Here is an 18,644-nt window from a genome sequence, read left to right on the forward strand (position 1 = left end):
GAAACACATGACATAATTTCTAAACCTTTGCCCGATGAACCATTCCGTCGAACAAAGGTCTTAGATGTTATAACATAGAGAAAATATATGTACAAGGATAATAAATAAAAAAATAAAAAATAAACCAATGAGGGTATTAAAGAAATTAAAAATATTCATTAAGGGTAAACCTCCGTTTTTTAAATAATGAGTTTTTAAAAGCAATTTACATACTGCTCTTAAACAATGGTTATTGGAACTCGCTAACCTGTAAAAGAACAAACAACGGTTAAAACGAAAAATCATGATTAAACGGTTATTTTAACTCTGATTTTGATGATACTTTACAACTACATGCCTCGACCTTAGAAAAATACAATGAACGAACCTGATCATCAATGCAAAACATTTATATTAGTGGTTACCAAAAAAACTTATGTCATGCTCAATGTAAGTACAGAAAAAACTCTAAGTGTCTGTTGAATCTATTGTTTTAACTGGATACGCAATTTATGAAACTAATTTGAACGATCCAACCGGCAAACTTGATTGCATATACTCCAAGATCACATACACTAAAAATTATAAAAAAATAATAATAATAAAATTTTGACCTTCGGAGAGCTGACGATGTGAACATAGTTCGTCACGCAAACTTATAATTTTTTTCTTATTTTTTTATTTAATTTCAAACGATTAAAAGATCAACAAATTTGATTATTAGGTCCCTTTAATATGTGGTTAATCTCAATCAGTGTCCTTAAAAAAAATCAAAATCAGGTCCCTTTAATCCGTGGTTAATCTCAATTAGCGTCCTTAAAAAAATCAAAATAGTAGCTAAAATAATCGTTAAATTGTGAATTTTCATTTATAACCATCGAGAGATTTTGTCCCTTTACCTAATCCTCGGAAAAAAAAAATGGTGATTTTTGGCATATGCGATCTTTGAGTATATGCAAACAAGTTGCCGGTTCGATCATTCCAATTAGTTTCATAGATTGCGGATCCCGTCAAAACAATATATTCAACAAACACTCAAAGTTTATTATGTACTTTCATTAAGTAAAACATAAACTTTTTTGGTAACCACTAGTATAAATATCTTTTGCATGGATGATTAGGTTCGTTTCATAGTGATTTTTCATTTCTAACCGCTGATAAATTTCATCCCATTACCTAATCCTCGAAAATTTGTTTTTGGTGTGGCGTATGCGGTCAGAGTATATATGATAAGTTTGATGGTTGGATCGTTCAAATTAGTTTCATAGACTGCATATCCCGTCGAAATGATAGATTCAACAAACAGAGTTTATTTTTTACCTGCATTAAGTAAAACATAAGATTTTGTAGTAACCACTAGTGAAAATATTTTAAATAGATGATTGGATTTGTTCATTGTAGTCTTCTAGGATCGAGGAGTGTAGTTGTAAAAAATCACCAAAATCAGAGCTAAAGTAGCCGTTAAATTGTGATTTTTCGCTTCTAACTGTCGAAAGATTCATCCCGTTAACTAATCCTCGAAAATTCATTTTTGGTGATTTTTTGGCTTAAGCGGTATCAGAATATATACAAACAAGTTTGTGGTTGGATTGTTGAAATTAATTGTGCAAATTGCAAAAATCATCATAGCAACATATTTTCAGTTCCTTTAATGCCACATGATCTTCTACACATGGAACCTATGCACTATATAAGATAAGAAAATTCGAAAAGGGCATTAAATGCACATAGACTCTCGAATTTTACTTAACCCTGCCTTAGAGGTTTTATTTTACCTGATGGGCGGAACTAAAGCCCTTTATATAGAGCTAAACGCACCTCCATTGAATGTGCAAAATGTCCCTCATCTTTGCCCGACGAACGGTTTAAAAGACGCTAGGCGCTAGTCCGGCGGTGGGCTAGGGGTCTAGCGCCTAGGCGGATTTAAGTAAATTTGTTTTATTTCGTGTAAATAAGTATCTGCTTATACTTAAAATATATATAATTATATCATAAATTACAAAATAGAATGACATATATATTATGAAGTATTGAAACTGAAAACATGGGGAACAAGCATGTAATTTGTGTTCATTTTAGTATTCAACAAGTTTCTTACAATTTATTTAAAAAATGCAAAATGAAAGTTATCTATTTTCTGTCTAAATAAGTCGCAATCTAGGGGGTGTCTAGGCAGGTGCCTAGGCAGTGTAGGCGGGCGCCTCAGCAGGTATAGGCACCATTTCTAAATACGCCCCAAATTACTTTTCACATGCATATCCCAAGTCCATTTATCTTCTTCAACTCTCAAAACTACTCGCACCCTCTATTGTAGAATTAATGAAACTACAAAAACATTGATTGAAAAAATTATTCTTAACAAATGAAACGTGAAATCAACGTTTTGGAAACTTCACATGATTGGTAAGACTTCTATTTCATTCCCATAATTCGATCACAAAGATCCCTTGATATTAAAAGCAGCATAACAACCTAATCTCTTCCTCTAATTCAATGATTTTAATAATTAAATCCATTCCCATGATTCAATCAAAGGAAAAGAAGAGGAATCATCATCATGAACCCCAAATTTATTTAATCCCCATTACCTAGTGCCACTGCTGCTACTCTATATAAAGCTCCACATTTCTATAGCTGCCATATTTTTTTTGGATTTTTATCTTCCTCATCCACTACTGCGAAAATCATCTCCCTCATTTATTGGTACAGAATACCCACAGCCTTCCACCTTTTTCCATGGAAGGGATAGAGAAACATGAAGGGATAAACACATGCAAATAATCAAACAATTGCTAGCATCATTCCAATAGAAAAATTAAAAAAAAATTCGGAATCACACCAGCTTTAGCTTTACACCGAAGGTGCCTTTGAATGACCTTATGTATTTGCACCTAAGATTTGAAGAGTGTGGGGTGTATGTAGAAAATGTGGGTTGTATGGTGAGAGTGTGGAGAAATTTTTCAATGTGACCGGCAGTGGCGGATCTAGGATTTTAAACTCGGGGGTCCCAATTATAAAGGTCAAAAAATTTATAGACAAAAATAACATTGAAAATTTAAATATAATACATTTCATTCAAAAATCATATGCAAAACAATATTACAAATTATAAAATCATAATTCAAGTGTCCATTACGAGGTTTCATAAGTTACTAAGGAGCACCTAAGTTATTGATTATCTAATATGAACCACTAAATTTAAAAAACAGGTCAAATAAAACTCTCCCCAAACTCCCACTATCTTTCTAACCAAACACACCATTTTTCTCTTTTACTAGTTTCCAAACATCCACCTTCTATCTCACAAAGAACAAAGTTGTCATACCTCCACCAACCGCCTCCCTCCCCATTCTCCTGAAGTCATAGCAGCTCCACCCCAAATTTCACCAACCCATGACAGATCATATCCATCTTACTAACCTTATGAAGAAAATTTCACCCATAAGAAAAATTACTAAGATGGTTGAAATAATTTGGAGAAAATTGGGCTTATGTACTGCCCCAGCCAGATGACAGAGAAGGGTTGGAGGAGAAGTGGGTGGTACCGACGGATGAGACCATGGCAGAAGCAAGGAGGAATGAGGCAAGAAGGTCCCTATTTTCTTTCTTCTCCGTGCGCGGTCATCTTCTTCAAGAAGAAGACAGCCACTGCAACCTGCAACCTACAACCTACACAAACTTCATGCTCAAGTACGAGGGGTCCCCGGAAAATTTATAGCATCGATTTAGGATCGCCAACGGGTCCTGGGACCTCCCAGGTCCCTATGTGGATCCACTCGTGGTGATCGAAACACGGGGTGGTACACCATGTGTCATTATACAAATGATGAGATATGTGTGTTAAAAAATTAATAACTTAAAAAATACAATTTCTCACCACTTATATTAAAAACACGTGGTGTACAACGTGTATTAAAATAAGTTTTAATTACAAAAGTAAATATAAAGTGTATTAAGTATGTGTGATGTATTTAACAATATGTGGAATTTCAATATAATAAGCCTTTTATATATCACCACCAACTTCATTGTGCAGTGTTGAATTATAGAGAATTTACATCAATTAAGAAAATTTTAGCACATAATTTAACATTTATAGCTTAACAAACCTCAAATTAATGATTCCGTTAATTCTTTACTTTGTTAACCCATTTACTATTATTCACATTAGCAAAAGCTAACTTCTTTTTTATCCCACTTAACTTCTTCTCAATCAGACTTATTCGTTCTATATACTAGGCTCTATTTCTTATTTATAATGTTGCAAGTACATAACAACGTTACTTTTTAATTCACCATTAAATTTGCAATATATATATATATATATATTAATCAAATAAAATTATTTAACTATTCGATTTACGTAGGCAAAATTTTAGTGCTTATTTTATTTTATTTTATTCTTTAAAAAGAGGACTAGTTGGTGGCTTCGTCATTGTAGTTCATCATTTTAGAAATTGATAAGATTCTATTGACCCTAAATATTACAAAGCCTACGTGGCGCGCAAGCTGAGTAACTAATGAGCTAACTACGTCATTCGGTTGATGCGGGGTGTGCCAACTCGTCTGCCAAGCTTGGCCGAGGAGTACAATTTCTTGATGTTCCGTTGACTGCGTTGCTGACTTCTTGATCTTACGACTGCGCTCGAGGAAGGAACAAATTCGGCCTTTGGATTCTCAAGCCTGAAGACAAGGCTACTAATTCTGCGAAGTTCACGAATCATCAGCGCCGGATTCGGTCACAGTGATTATATTCGTGAGAGTATAAGCACGTCGAATCGACACCAGATTATACAGACACAAGTACTCAAAGATGATGTATGTCTTGACGGTAAATGTGGTTCGGCCGTCAGAATGTCGAACTCTGAAACTCACTTGTGAGTATCCAATCATAAAATCACTCGACGTTCAATGTGCCGAATGTCATAACTCGTAACATTTTACTTCGCTGAAAAGGCTAATAAGATGACCTCTGCCAATAAGGATTCGGAAACCCTTCTTGACCGATACTTGGATAGGTAACCAGTCGGCCTCGACGCAGTGCTGTTTATCCAAACTGAAGGTGTTCCTCTGTCGGTTGATTCTACGACAACAATGTTGTTTATCCAAACTGAAGGTGTTCACTGGTTGCCTTCACAGTGCTGTTTATCCAAACTAAAGATGTGTCGGCGGAAAAAGAAAATAAAAAATCTCAAGATGTTTGAGAGATTTTGCGCAGGGCAGTTGTGTATTAAATTCGAGGGCTTGAATAATGCACTATTCTCTCTATTTATAGCAACAAATCCTCCTCAAGACCGAGTTGAAACCACATTCGGATTAGGACTTCTTATTCTGATCTAACTTTATCTCGATCAATCCTACTCTTACTAGGACTTTGAACTCTCCCCCTTTTCGGGCCGTATTCATTGCCGGTCAAAAGTCCATATTGCACTAGTACTCGACCATCTTTACTGAACAGCCCGGTACCACTAGGCATCCCGTAGTATATTGGGAAAAACTTTGGGCCGAACCTACGCTTGGTTCAAAATATTATTTTGGGCCTAAACAGATTCACAAAGGCATTTCATCTTCTGACAAAATTTTAGTGCTTATTTGATTTGAGTAATTGTTAAATGGCTACATGATTTTATATTTAGTTGGATTTTTTTTTATAAAATCTTTAAATGCTAAAAAATGACTTAATTAAAAAATAAACAATACGAATCCGAGGCGGGATAGAAATCTCAAACTAAAAGTATTATCTATTTGCAAAGCTAGAATCGGCCTTCTCTTTCAGAATAGCTTAAAGTATTATCTATTGAATCGCTGAGCCAGATTTTTCTTACCTTTATCAAAAGGAGAAATGTAGAAAGATGCCCTTGTCTGCCATTTACCAGTCTCTGTTCCCAAAACCAACCCAATGCATCCAACTTTGTCAGAAATTAATAAATAGAAAATCTAGCTCTCAGATTTTCTTCAGACCCCCTTTCAATGTCCATATTTACTTCTCAGTTCTCTCCTCTGGTCCTCTCTCACCAACTAGGGTTTTTTTCTAATTAGTCCCATGAGTCCCCCATCTCTATTTAAGGGGCCCTTTAGACTACTACCCTCCTTCACAACTAGAACTAGGGTTTCTTTCTTATTACTCTCATGAGACCCCCATCTCTTTTAGTATTTGTTTGCTTTTGGGGTGTTGGAGTTTGTAGATCTGTAAAAAGTGTGAGTAAATGGGAGCTCCTTTTGATTCAAAAGCAGGAGGGAGAGAGGGTTTTACACTGCTGCTGGTTCATGGATACCCCTGAGGTGCGCACGATAAGGAAACTGCGCAGCTTAAGGGTTTGCATGGCCCAGGAGATGTGAATTCCTTCTCCTCTCCTTTCTTGGATTGAAGGGAGCTCCAATACTATTTGACTGTCCCGTGTCTCTCTCATTTTATTTCAATTTATTCTTTAACTTTATGAAACTTCATCTATTTATATGTATATATGTATCTATGTCTCTATAAATATTTCTGACCTGTGGTGTGTTTTGCGAAGATTTTTGTGACTGCAGGAATCATCAGAAATTTAATCCGAAATACGTCGAAGAGCATGCATATCTAGATCCGGACGGAGCACCTAATTATTTAGTTTCTCATTTTCTTGTGTAAATCTACGAAATCCAGATTTTTCTGTTGTCAAGATATGCCAGGGGAATATTTATGGCGTTTTTCCAGACTCTCTAACTCTGTACATTAATTTAGATAAATAGTAATCATGTTTTAACAAAACACCATATATTATCCATCGTTCAGGTTTTGGATCTGATCCCAGAAGAACGTATAAAAATACTATCTCTGGCTCCTTTTTTCCTTTTTATAAATGAATATTGGATTTCGCTGCAGTTGCAATATTTGAATGCGTAGCTAAATATATACATAAGATAGTCACAGCTGCTTGGATAATTTGGTCAATCGCCATTTGCCTACCTAACTCTATTAAAAAAATAAATAAAAAAAAGCCCCTTCATGTTTAAGTAATCACGGGTATACAGTTCATGTGAACTGTTCATACACATTTTTTCATCGGACTATTCAATCGTAACACATTTTTTGGTCGAGTAATGATGCCTGAGATTAAATTTAAAAATTAAATTTACAGAGTGTCATCGGACTAAGCATGTTAATATAGGGATGGGCATAAAAAGCATCAAATTGGAAAATAAAATCGATGACAAAAATTTGTAAAAAATTGTGCTGACCAAAGAAGTCAAATCCAAAACAAAAATTGAACTGTTTCAAACGATTCCTGTTTCAATTTGGAAATATTAAGAACCGGACCGAATTGTTTTTACTATAAATTATTGTTTTATTATTATTTTTGTTGTAAGTAGAATTTACTGAACAATTATAGAGATCAGAAAAAGAGGGTGCGGCATAGAGAGAGAATGAGAGAAATGTGTAATTGTGGGTGTGTTATTCCATCCCTTTGTGCCTTTATTTATAGTAGTAGAGAATGTTAATTCTTTACCCTTTAGAATTACAACATTTAATATGTAATCTACTCCTAATATGAATATAAGATATATTTTCATATCTACTATAATTTACACAATCACATTCATATTCCAATAGGACTGCAACATTCCCCCTTAAGTGTGTAAATACTCAAACAGAGGGCACATCAGGTCTTCAGTGTTGAAGTAAGTACAGTTGATGAAGTCGTCGACACAATGAGCGAATGCGAATCTCAAATCAACGAAAGAATGCACAAAAAGGTAAAACTCACAAAACCTTACTATGGTAAAACCCAAGGTGGGAAAAAACCTATAGTCTAAGGAGAAAAGTGAGAAGTTGCATTAAGTCAAAACCATACGTCTTTTGGACGCAAGTAGAAGAGCTCACAAGGGTATGATCAGCCCATGATGGGTGCCTCGTTAAAAGCTAGTTAGGTAGCAAAAATCCAGTGGGAAAAATGCTCATAATCGTAGGGAAAAAGAGTACATTAAGATCAAGTGAGTATACTTCTGGATACTCCCTTTAAGTTTGACGTAAATTCCAAATGAGAACTACAAGCATTGCATATGATAGTTAGACATACCAATTCCTCGAACAAGCTTCTGGAAGGTTGACTTCGGCAGTGACGTCGTGTAAAGGTTGGCAAGGTTGTCTGGGATTGGCTTGCATGACCTCAATCTCCTGATGCTTTGCTGATGTAGATGTGGACGCAATATGTCTTAATATTGACTTCGTTGATGTATCATAGCTTGATCAGGTGGATACATGTGGCATAGTCTTCATGGATCGTCGTCGGAACTCAACGATGGATGAAAACACAACAAGTACTTCGAATATGCTCAACAAGAACTCTTAACCATGTCTCACTTGTGGCATAGTGAAGTGAGGTGAGTCTTGGACCGATTCAAAGATTTCACAACTAAGGTCAAATCGTGGACCTCTAAGATATTGCGATATCCCTAAAGGTAAAGACATAACCATTTGGGGATTTTGCCTTGTGCGGGTTCGATAAGCAACCTACATTAGCATAACAACAAGGCAAGCATCATTTCAAGGATCAGGGGGTTGGATCCACTCGAGATGCATTGGGATTTGCCCTCGTAATACCTTTAGGGTATGTCTTTAATATAAATTCAGTGGTTGTGTGTAGGTGCGGTGCTGCATCTTTATCAAAATCAACAGTGAAGGAGATATCATGTCTAAATACAACGAGCTAAGTTCAACGAAGCGCAAAGTTTAACTCAGATATGGAATTTCGGATTCCATAACCTCTTCAAGAGTCTTATTTGTATATAACGTATGGACAACCATAGGTATACTCAAAGGTAACACATTTGGGGTGTAGTTCGACTGGTAGACCAAAATACCATCAGAACAACGCTTAAACTTCAGGTCAAAGCATAAACAAGTTTTACTAAGATCATTCATCTCAAATTCCATCTTCAAGTGCGAGACAGTTTTCTCAAGCTCTTCCGAAGTCTTAGTGAGATTCGTGTTAACGACATAAATTGTAACTCTAGCAATTCAGAATAAGACTTCATACTTCAACACGCAATGGCATAATTCATATCTATGACTGATCAAATAATCACTTAGACGGGTATACCATATTCGTTGGATTGTAAGTGAACGCCTCAAAACGAGTTAAAAGGGTGTTTCGTGGTTTTGGAACTATTTGAACCAGTCCATGTAATTCTTCGGGAACTTACATGTAACTCTCCATATCTATATCTCCATGGAGAAAACACTAACCACATTTCATGATGCTGCTATCAATCACATGACATTTTGAGGGAAACCTTGCGTCGTAAAGCATGCATCATATCGCACTATTTCATTCATCTCATAACGTTTCCTTTCTTACTTGTAACACAACGGGGTTGCATTGGACAATGTATGAACGATAGGTCCAATACACACTTTGGTAAGAAGTTTAACCTAGATTGTAATTTCAGTTATCCAAATAGTTCTACATTGTCAGTTAATCAACGAAACACAATTCGATAAGTGAAAACATCATCGATGATAATCTTATTTCAATTCCAGTTAGCTCATCCAAACTAGTTTACTGGACGAAGAACTTCAATTCTCGGGAGTAATCCGGATTAATCTCATGAAATGGAAATGATTTGAGATAGCAATCAAGTTTAGATTCATTATTGTGCCGTGTCTTCCTCTTCCACGGAAGTGAATCCTACGAACTGAGTGATTTGTCATGCTCCAGGCCAAGACAGATTGATTGGCTATCCGCCGGTGTACCAGACCGTCCAACAAGGGCATCCAAACCGTTCAACAGGGGCAGCACACCTTCTAGGGATGTTAACTCAACGTCTGTTAAGTACGTCTATCCTTGTAGGCATGTTTGCAGCTGGTATATGATTTCGTCATTTTAGCTAGATCAGAGGAATGCGTACGGAGCAACATTCTGAAATCTAAAATTCATCGCACTTGCTTATCACACTTGTGTGGTATGGGGATTGAGATGAGACATGATGGGTAACGTCTACGCAACTTCGCGCCATTTTACAAGAATGTTGACGTTCTTATCTCCCCCTAACAGCGGGAAGACTGTCTCATTAAATTGACAACCCGCAAATGAGCGGTAAAGAGATCGCATGTAAGGGCTTTAAGAGAGTTAGTGTGAAAGAGAATCATGATCAACAAAAGATACACATCCTTCTTTGAAACCCATTGTGGTACGTTGTGGCGGCACAACTTGGCACATAGAATGCACACCCAAATGCGTAAATATGAAAATCGTCAAATTCGTACCCAGTAACCAACTGTAACATCATATAGGTTGGGCGGCAATGGGCCTCAAGGCAAACCAACATAACTGCGTAGAAGGATAGCATAGCCCTAGGCAGAAACCGAAAACTTGGTACGTTTACCAAAATCCGAACGATCATTTAAATTGCGCTTTATGATCGCTAGGCGTGGCTATTTAGGGTGAACATGGGAATTCAAAGTTCAATTATAAACCCAAAATACATGTAATACTTTATCGAAAACTGTCGATATAAACTCTCTGGCATTATCCAGTCTCTCGAACCTTAAGGGATAAGTAGGGTGGTGAACCCTTAATCAGCCATGAGGTTTAGCAGCAATGTTTGTGGACAAACATATGACCAATTTGTCAATCCATCAACAAAAACCATAAATATTTATATAGTTAGCATTTTGGTTGGACTAGTCCACATATATTTCTTTGAATCCACTGTGAAAAGAGAGTCGTGTCGTATCTTTGCGAGGAATGATATAGAAAATCAATTTCCCTAATGAGCATGCTTGGCAAAGTGTGTTTGTAGGCATAATATCCTTACTTCAGATAAAGAGATGCGTTGTAGCATCATTGTTCGACCTAAGTGTCCCAAAAGGTCATACCAAAGCAAATAAACTACTCAATCACCAGGCTCCAGGTAGGCCATATGTGGTGTATTCCCAGTTGGGAAACAACCCATTGGCCCTAAATCAAAGCTTCAAGCTCATTTTTGGAGGTGGTGCAAAGATATTTCACTTTATTTTCTTCAGTGATTTCATTTATGATCATTGTCATCTCGAATATTCTTAAAAACTCAATGACATGGAGAATTTAAGGTCCTTTAAATGGTGATTCAGTACCATTCATATAACGAGAAGCGTGCCAATGCTCTTAATCAGGTTGGATAGACTTAAAGTCGTTGTTAGAGATGTGATTTAGGTGTAAAGTTAGTGTGCTGCGTAGTATGCATTCATCTAGACAACTAACTTTCCCACATTATTACCTAATCACATGGTTAATTGAATCGGTCACATATATTAATAAACATGATTCAATTAACTCATATTCAAGAACAATATCAATAAGATTATCCATAAGTAAAACATACACCAAACTTGAATCCAGGAACATGGAAAAATGTTCACAAAGTAAATGGTTTACTAAGGGGATTCGGCCAACAAGGTCATCCATGTCAAAATTCTGCTCTTCCAACGATGTTCGGTAGAGCAAAATTAGTCTCACATATTGACTACTAGAATGGTACTTCTCAACAACATTGGTAGGGGCACGAACAGGTGCATAACCAATGATTTATTCCACCAAGACAGAATTAGATTCTGCAGGGTTGAGGTTTGGGAATACTATCTCTTATTCTTGAAGTTTTAGGTCTTAGGTGCTAAAGATCATGCTTCGGGCATGATGCCACACCTTGGCAAGCCTTGATTTTACCATATGTTTGTGGTAGTAATCAGATCCGAGAATTTGGTAAACTTTCGCTTTCTACAATGTTGCTTCAGGGGCGAGTTAGAAACATGGAAGGACGAGAAAAGTATTCTCTGGTTAAAATTCGATCGGATTTATAACTTTAAAATTGTACTTATTCATGGACGTAATCATGGTTTGCTTCAGGTAATGTCTTTCATAATAAAATGGTCCATACAAGCGAGCCAAAGAGCCATGGAATCCTCGTTCGGGAGGTATTTCCATTTGTAATGCTTTGAGCATAAGTCTTCGAATGAAGAGCATGACGGAGGCTTATTCAGCTCTTCCATGCCATTGTTGGCTTCAATGGTTTCTCAGCTTCTTAATAGTCAAGTGGAGATTCATGTCATGTACCCCACATAAAGTAGTTTCTATTAGAAACGTCCAAATCAGGAAAATCGAATTTGTTACTGTACGACAATCCACTGAATGGAGGGAATAAGATTGTGATTGATGCTATGGGAAGGAATCATCCATAAGCATCAAAGTTAGAACATTTGAGTTCTAAGACATGGTTTTCATGAAAAACGTCGGGTTTTCATGGGTGTATTATTTTATGAAAACTTTGAGTTTCAAAGGCGCTAAATTTGAAACTACAGGTTCAATTTAGTTATGAACCGCCGGTTCATAAAAGGAGGTACCTGTAAGAACACAGAATACGATATACAACTAAGTGTAATGGATTTGAGGTTCTTCAGGAACTCAAGTGTGAGAGTTTCGTTACTACGAAAGTATGTCAACGATTCAAAGTATAAAAATAAATTATTGAATGGTTAATGTCCAAAAGTGGGCTTCAGGCTAATAATTTTGGATTAATTATCAGATTAATAGACTGCTGGTTACTTTTAATTAATTCAATAGATCGGGACCATTCGGGGTCGATCGTAGAAGCAAAAAATAATAATAACGTTCGAGTTAGAATTATTTAAAAATGCCAAAAATTAGCATAGGGTTGAAAAAAATATAGCCCTACTTTGAGCTTAGTCGTGGTCACCCTATGGTTGGGTGCAGTTAGAAGTAGAAACGGGCCAATTTGGCTTGGGCAGGCCACACAGGGCAGCCCAATCAACATGTGTAAGCTACATGCTTGCAGTGCAAATGTGGGCCTTGTTGTAGGTAGGATGGGACACGGGACAAGCCTAGCAGCATAAAGGCTGTTGGTTTGGGCCAGCGGCGCTAGGGTAGGGCCCAGCATGTTGCTGCAGGCCAAGCAAGGGTTCATGCCCAACTGAAAAACCTTCCCAGGCCATAGGCCTATTTAGTCTCGCACGCAGCAAGCCCAAAGGGCTGCTGCCTTTGTCCGGATGTCAAAACGCCATAAAAAAAATCCCAATAAACTTTTTTCTTTTCAACATTCCTAGGGTTTGAAAAACCCTAATTACTTTTGATTTATTTTAATTCTTTGACTCACATATTCCACATAGCAAAAATTGCGTAATGCATGATACAAATATATATATATATATTAACAAATATATGAAACATATACAATATATATATATATATATATATCGTAAGGAAAATATAAATATAGGGGGTTCATGCATCATGGGGAATGTTTTCATGCTTCAAGGTCGTTTCAAATATCTTCCTTTATTTTAAGCGTACCTGATAGGCAGAAAACAACAAAAAGCCTTTGAATTTGTAAAAGTTCCTTCTCGGAAAGCCGGAATTGCATCTCCAATGCGTTATATCATGTTCAACATAGAAAAATTAAATTGAATCGATAGCATGTAGATCAATTCAATGAAACAATAAATTAATCATAAGAAGAATGATTAAAACGTAATACTCCCTTGATTGAAGATCAAACTTTTGTTAGCTCAGCGTCAAGAGCGTGCTGCTAACGTGTTATAAGCATAATTTACTGAACAGTTATGGAGGCCAAAAAGAGTGAGAGGGTGCGGCATAGAGAGAGAATGAGAGAGATGTGTAATTGTGGGTGTGTGTTATTTCACCCCTTTGTGCCTTTATTTATAGTAGTAAGGAATGTTAATTCCTTACCCTTTAGGATTACAACATTTAATAAGTAATCTACTCCTAATAGGAATATAAGATATATTCTCATATCTACTAGAATATACACAATCACATTCCTATTCCAATAGGACTGCAACAATTTTTATATAAATAAGACATTTTTCCAAGAAGACCATGTGCATAAGCCCAATATTTTTCTTCACTTCTCTCCCTCTCCTTTGTTGTTTTATCACTTTTCTCCCCCTCCATTATTTTTCTCCATTCTTTTCCAGTATATTATGCATTATGTACATTTTAGTTTAAGATTTACATTTTGGTCTTGATATGAGCCTTTCTATCTTTTGATTTATATTTATATGCACACTTTCTATTATCCGGTCACAAATCTTGTAGATCTAGTAGTGGAAACTCAAATTTACTTGAATTGTGGTTGAAATATGAGTTTTGTATTAGAAATATAAAATTAGAAAAAGAAAAAAAAAACATATATATAATTTTGGTTAGAACCGTAAACCGGAAAGAATTGAACCAGAACCATCATGAGCCGAAACCGTACGGTTTTAGTAAGAAATTTAAGCGGAACCGCACCAAATCGAACTGTTGAATTTTTTTTGTTTTGGTTCCATTTTGAGGGTGGAACCGGGCCGAATCGGACCATGCCCACCCTTAGAGCATCCCAGTGAGGGACTATATAGGGCTGAAAAAGTGGTGGATATAGCCCATCTTAAAGCTCTGAGGAATCTTGGAGGCTTTATAAAAGAATCTCTCCCAATGAGAGGCTATATATTTCGGACTCTATATGGGCTATATATATTTATTTATGTAGTAATTTGATTAAGCGATGACTTTTTTTTTTTTGTGTTATCTTTTCTTAAGTTGATTTTTGGACGTACTATCCTTTTTTTTTTAATTAAATTTTTTATGGACCTTTCAACCTAAAAAATTCAAAATGTGACAAAGTTAGATTTAATCACTTATGAATTATTCATTGGATTAGATTCTCTTATCTTAATCTCATTTGTTGAAATAAACAAACCCCCACTTCACCCTCTGAAATAATTTGATTTTCATGTATAATACAACAATTTACTTAGCGCCAATTGGTAAATTAGTATCATACAATTTTGAAAAAAAATTATTTGAAAATTTCATCCACAATTTCATCCACCAATGCCCATGAACATTAAATCAATTTGAAATTTAAATTCTCATGGAATTTAAAACAATCATTAATTAGCCAAATCGCAAGAAAATAAGTAAAAAAAAAAAAGAATTAAAAATAATAAAAAAAGGAGAGTATAAGTGTATTTGCAAGTGGAGGAAGAATGATAGAATTTTGCTCATATGAGTTGTTACTTTTTTTGTGGGATCCACTGTTTTTTGGGGCTAGATGTAGCCTGATTTTATGCTACCCAAAAAAGGAAGTTGCAAGCCCCAGTGGTGGATCTAACCCCATTTTCTGGCTCATTAGGGATGAAATTTCTCACTAAGGCTTGAAATGTAGTAACCTCATGGAGGATAGAGCCCCCCATTGGGGATGCTCTTATATTTATCAATGTTTAAGTAATAAATCAATCAACTTTTATATTCTTTAGTTTTTTTAATTTTATCTTCAAATTTAGTCGTCTTAACATTACCATTTTTGGTGGAGACATATATCATCTTTATCTAGATTTTGAGTACCTTGGTCCATTCTTATGAACGCTGGCCGTCCATCTCTAAATATGTGTCCTTTTGCAACCTTTGAGGTGAGGTGGTCAATGTACTTTTTCCTAATTTTTAATAAAAGGCTCATTTTATTGAATTAATTTATTTCTCTAATCTTGAGTTTGAAACTAATTTATTCTTGATAAATGATTACCACAAATTATTTTTAATTTTTTGTGTAATGCTAGAAAGATTCAATTTGTAGATTCAATTTTAAAAATTAAAGAACATAGAAGTTAATGATTGATTTATTATTTAAGCGTTGATAAACGTGTTCATTTCTATTGGTGACTACATTATTTAGTTTGTAAATTTAGTCTCTCTGGCATTATCCTAATTTTTTACGCACTCATGTTTAATTTTGATTGTTGATATCATTTATTTATTCAATTCAACAATCATAAATAAAAAGAGGTAGAAGTTAAAAAAATATGTGAAAGTCACTTTTTTTTAATTTTCTCATTGTAAATGTATTATAAAATTTATATTCAGCTCGTTGCGTCGTAGATTCAAATCATTTCCTCTCCTCTTAAATTAATATAGAATATTACTTGTATAGAAATAAAGAACAATTCACTGTTTCGTGGCGTCCTTTTAGCCATCTAACTAAATTGATTGTTGGTCGCCCAATAAACAACGGTAATTAAGCAGTTGAAGATTTTTATTTTTATTTTTTTGTGAAACAATAGATTTTGTTAGATTAGATGTTAGACTAGTTATTAACGCAGTTTGAACCCACGTTGTTATGCAAGAACTAAATATCTTTCTAGCACTGTGATAAAGACAATAAAATATAAAAAAGATTACAATAAAATATAAAAATTATTATCGACACTTTAATTTAATTATGCACTCTTCATTAAAGTATTTTATTATCTAAACAAAAAAAATTTGAAGTGCATAATTATTCTATAACTATTGCATGCAGACCATATTTTTATCGTTTAAATCGTGTACAACTTTAGACTTTATCTACATATCACCAGAACTCGGAAATGAGAACGGCTTAATTCGACCCTTGAACACTTGCACGATGTTGTGACTAATTCCACAAAATATGTATGGCCTCTCGTAAGTCACAAGTCCAAACCCTAGCATGCACAAAGCATACCTACTTTTAATTCTAATAGCGTGTTTTATGGTAGAGTTGGATTTCGATTACGAGTTACTCTTGCATTTACTAAATATTAGAGAATCAAAAATATATGGAGTCCACACAAATTTAGGAATTCAATTCCTCCAAAGTGAAGAAATTGGACTTTCTTGCATGAAAGTAGTATTTCAATTCCGCATGAAGTCCGGATAGGGAATCAACTTTTCTAGCTCATTATGCCCTTAAATAATTTCTGAAGTTACAGTGTCCCCGCCCACCGCTTCCCGCTACCCAGCACCATTCCGTCTCCATCTCTTTTCTCCCTGCATCACTAATACCATGCCCAAACCACAAAACCCTTGCAACGCAAATCACTCCAAATTGACGGATGATAGAACCTCTTGTGCTGGTTATGTTATCTTCGAATTTCTTCTCTCTTTAACCAGCCCATAAACAAAAGAATTCAAAATTTATAAATGTTCCAACAAAATCAAGTCTATTAAAAATCAATATTGTCATGTTCCTGGTCATAATAATATAATTAATTTACTTTAAAAAAATCCAATTAATTATTATATAAATAAGGGTATTTTAGTAATCACATTGATATTCATTCCGATTTCTGTGAATTAGTAAACCACACAAATGAAATCAATACTATTTTTATTCTAATTTCAGAACATTCAAGTAAACAGATTCAACAGGAATCTGATTCTAATTCCTCCTCATTCTAATTCCTCCTCAATTCAATTCATCATCAATTTAATTCTTCCTATTTTGATTACAGTCACGTAAACGAGTCCCAAAAGCATTTCAGGATGTAAATGGAAACTACGCACGTAGCACCACTTTTAGTACTCGTTGTCACTGTTTATATTTCATTTTGGGGATTGGGTGAAAATGAATCTATGTATACAATATTTAGCTGGAGTACTGTTGGGTTATGGAGATAGCAATAGTATTTAACTTGACGTTTGTAATAATATTATTGGACCACATAAATGGTCTGGATTTCTTACAGGATTCATGATCCTCTCCTGAGCAAAGGATGAGGATCCTCCTGACTAAACTCATCGGGTCGTTGAAATTTTATCCAACAGCTATAAATAGGAAGCCCTCTAAAGTTATAATAATTGTAGCCGTTGAATAAAATTTCAACGGCCCGATGGGTTTAATCAGAAGGATCCTCACCCATTGCTCAAGAGAGGATCCTGATCCAAAATCTTTGCCACTCGGTATTACGGTGTATGGTATTTCTCTTCATTTGTAAGTGAGAGGTCTTAGGTTCGAATCTTGTAGATGGAAAATTCGATACCAAATTTGATTATTCATTAGTGGCTTGACCGAACTCCTTCTCTCTTTAGTGTAAAATAGATCGTTGTATTCAATAAAAAAAAATATTAAACTACTATAGCCGATGTACTACCCATCCTTTAGAATATATTACTCTTCCTTTTTGGATTTTGGTCACTTAACTAATATTCTCTTTTATCCTCTACAGAAGAGAACCCCTTAATATGGTAATTACAGTTCATTAGCAAAAACTAAGTTTAACGGAAGAAGATAACCCCTATACCATTACTGTCAACTGTCTATAATATCAAATATCTTTCTAGGAAAAGCCTCAACATTAAAAGATGAAACGAAAAACTTGATATAAGTCTAATTTTATGAGCCAATTCCTTTAATTTAGGATTATTTTATTGTCGATAATCTCTTTAATGATAAAATTTACTATAAAACTAAATTTTTTTCTTAATTATCTCTTTAATTATTTCTTCTTCATTTTGTTATTTTTTGTTTTTCTTCCTAATTTGAACCTCATTTATAGATTTTTTTTTTTAAAAAAAAATTTATAATCAGCCTATATCACAGATTATTGTGCCTTAATTGTAAGTATATTATGTTTTTGTACCTTTTAGTTAGGTTTCATATCTTATTTATGAGGATAATATACATTCATATATTTGTTACTTGAGTTAGGATCATACGTTTTGTAGGATTTATGTTAGCATAGTAGTTTTTTGTTAGAAGATATTAAATTGATTTATTGGAATTAGAAGGTGCATGAAACTAGAAGTATCTGTAATATTTTTCAAAAATATAAAATGAGTATAAAGTATAAAAAATATTACTCAACTTAACCTAATAACATGTTGATTTTTTGG

The sequence above is a fragment of the Pyrus communis genome, chromosome 7 (assembly GCF_041283825.1).
Source record: "Pyrus communis isolate YQ-2024b chromosome 7, ASM4128382v1, whole genome shotgun sequence".
In the NCBI taxonomy this organism is placed as follows: domain Eukaryota; kingdom Viridiplantae; phylum Streptophyta; class Magnoliopsida; order Rosales; family Rosaceae; genus Pyrus; species Pyrus communis.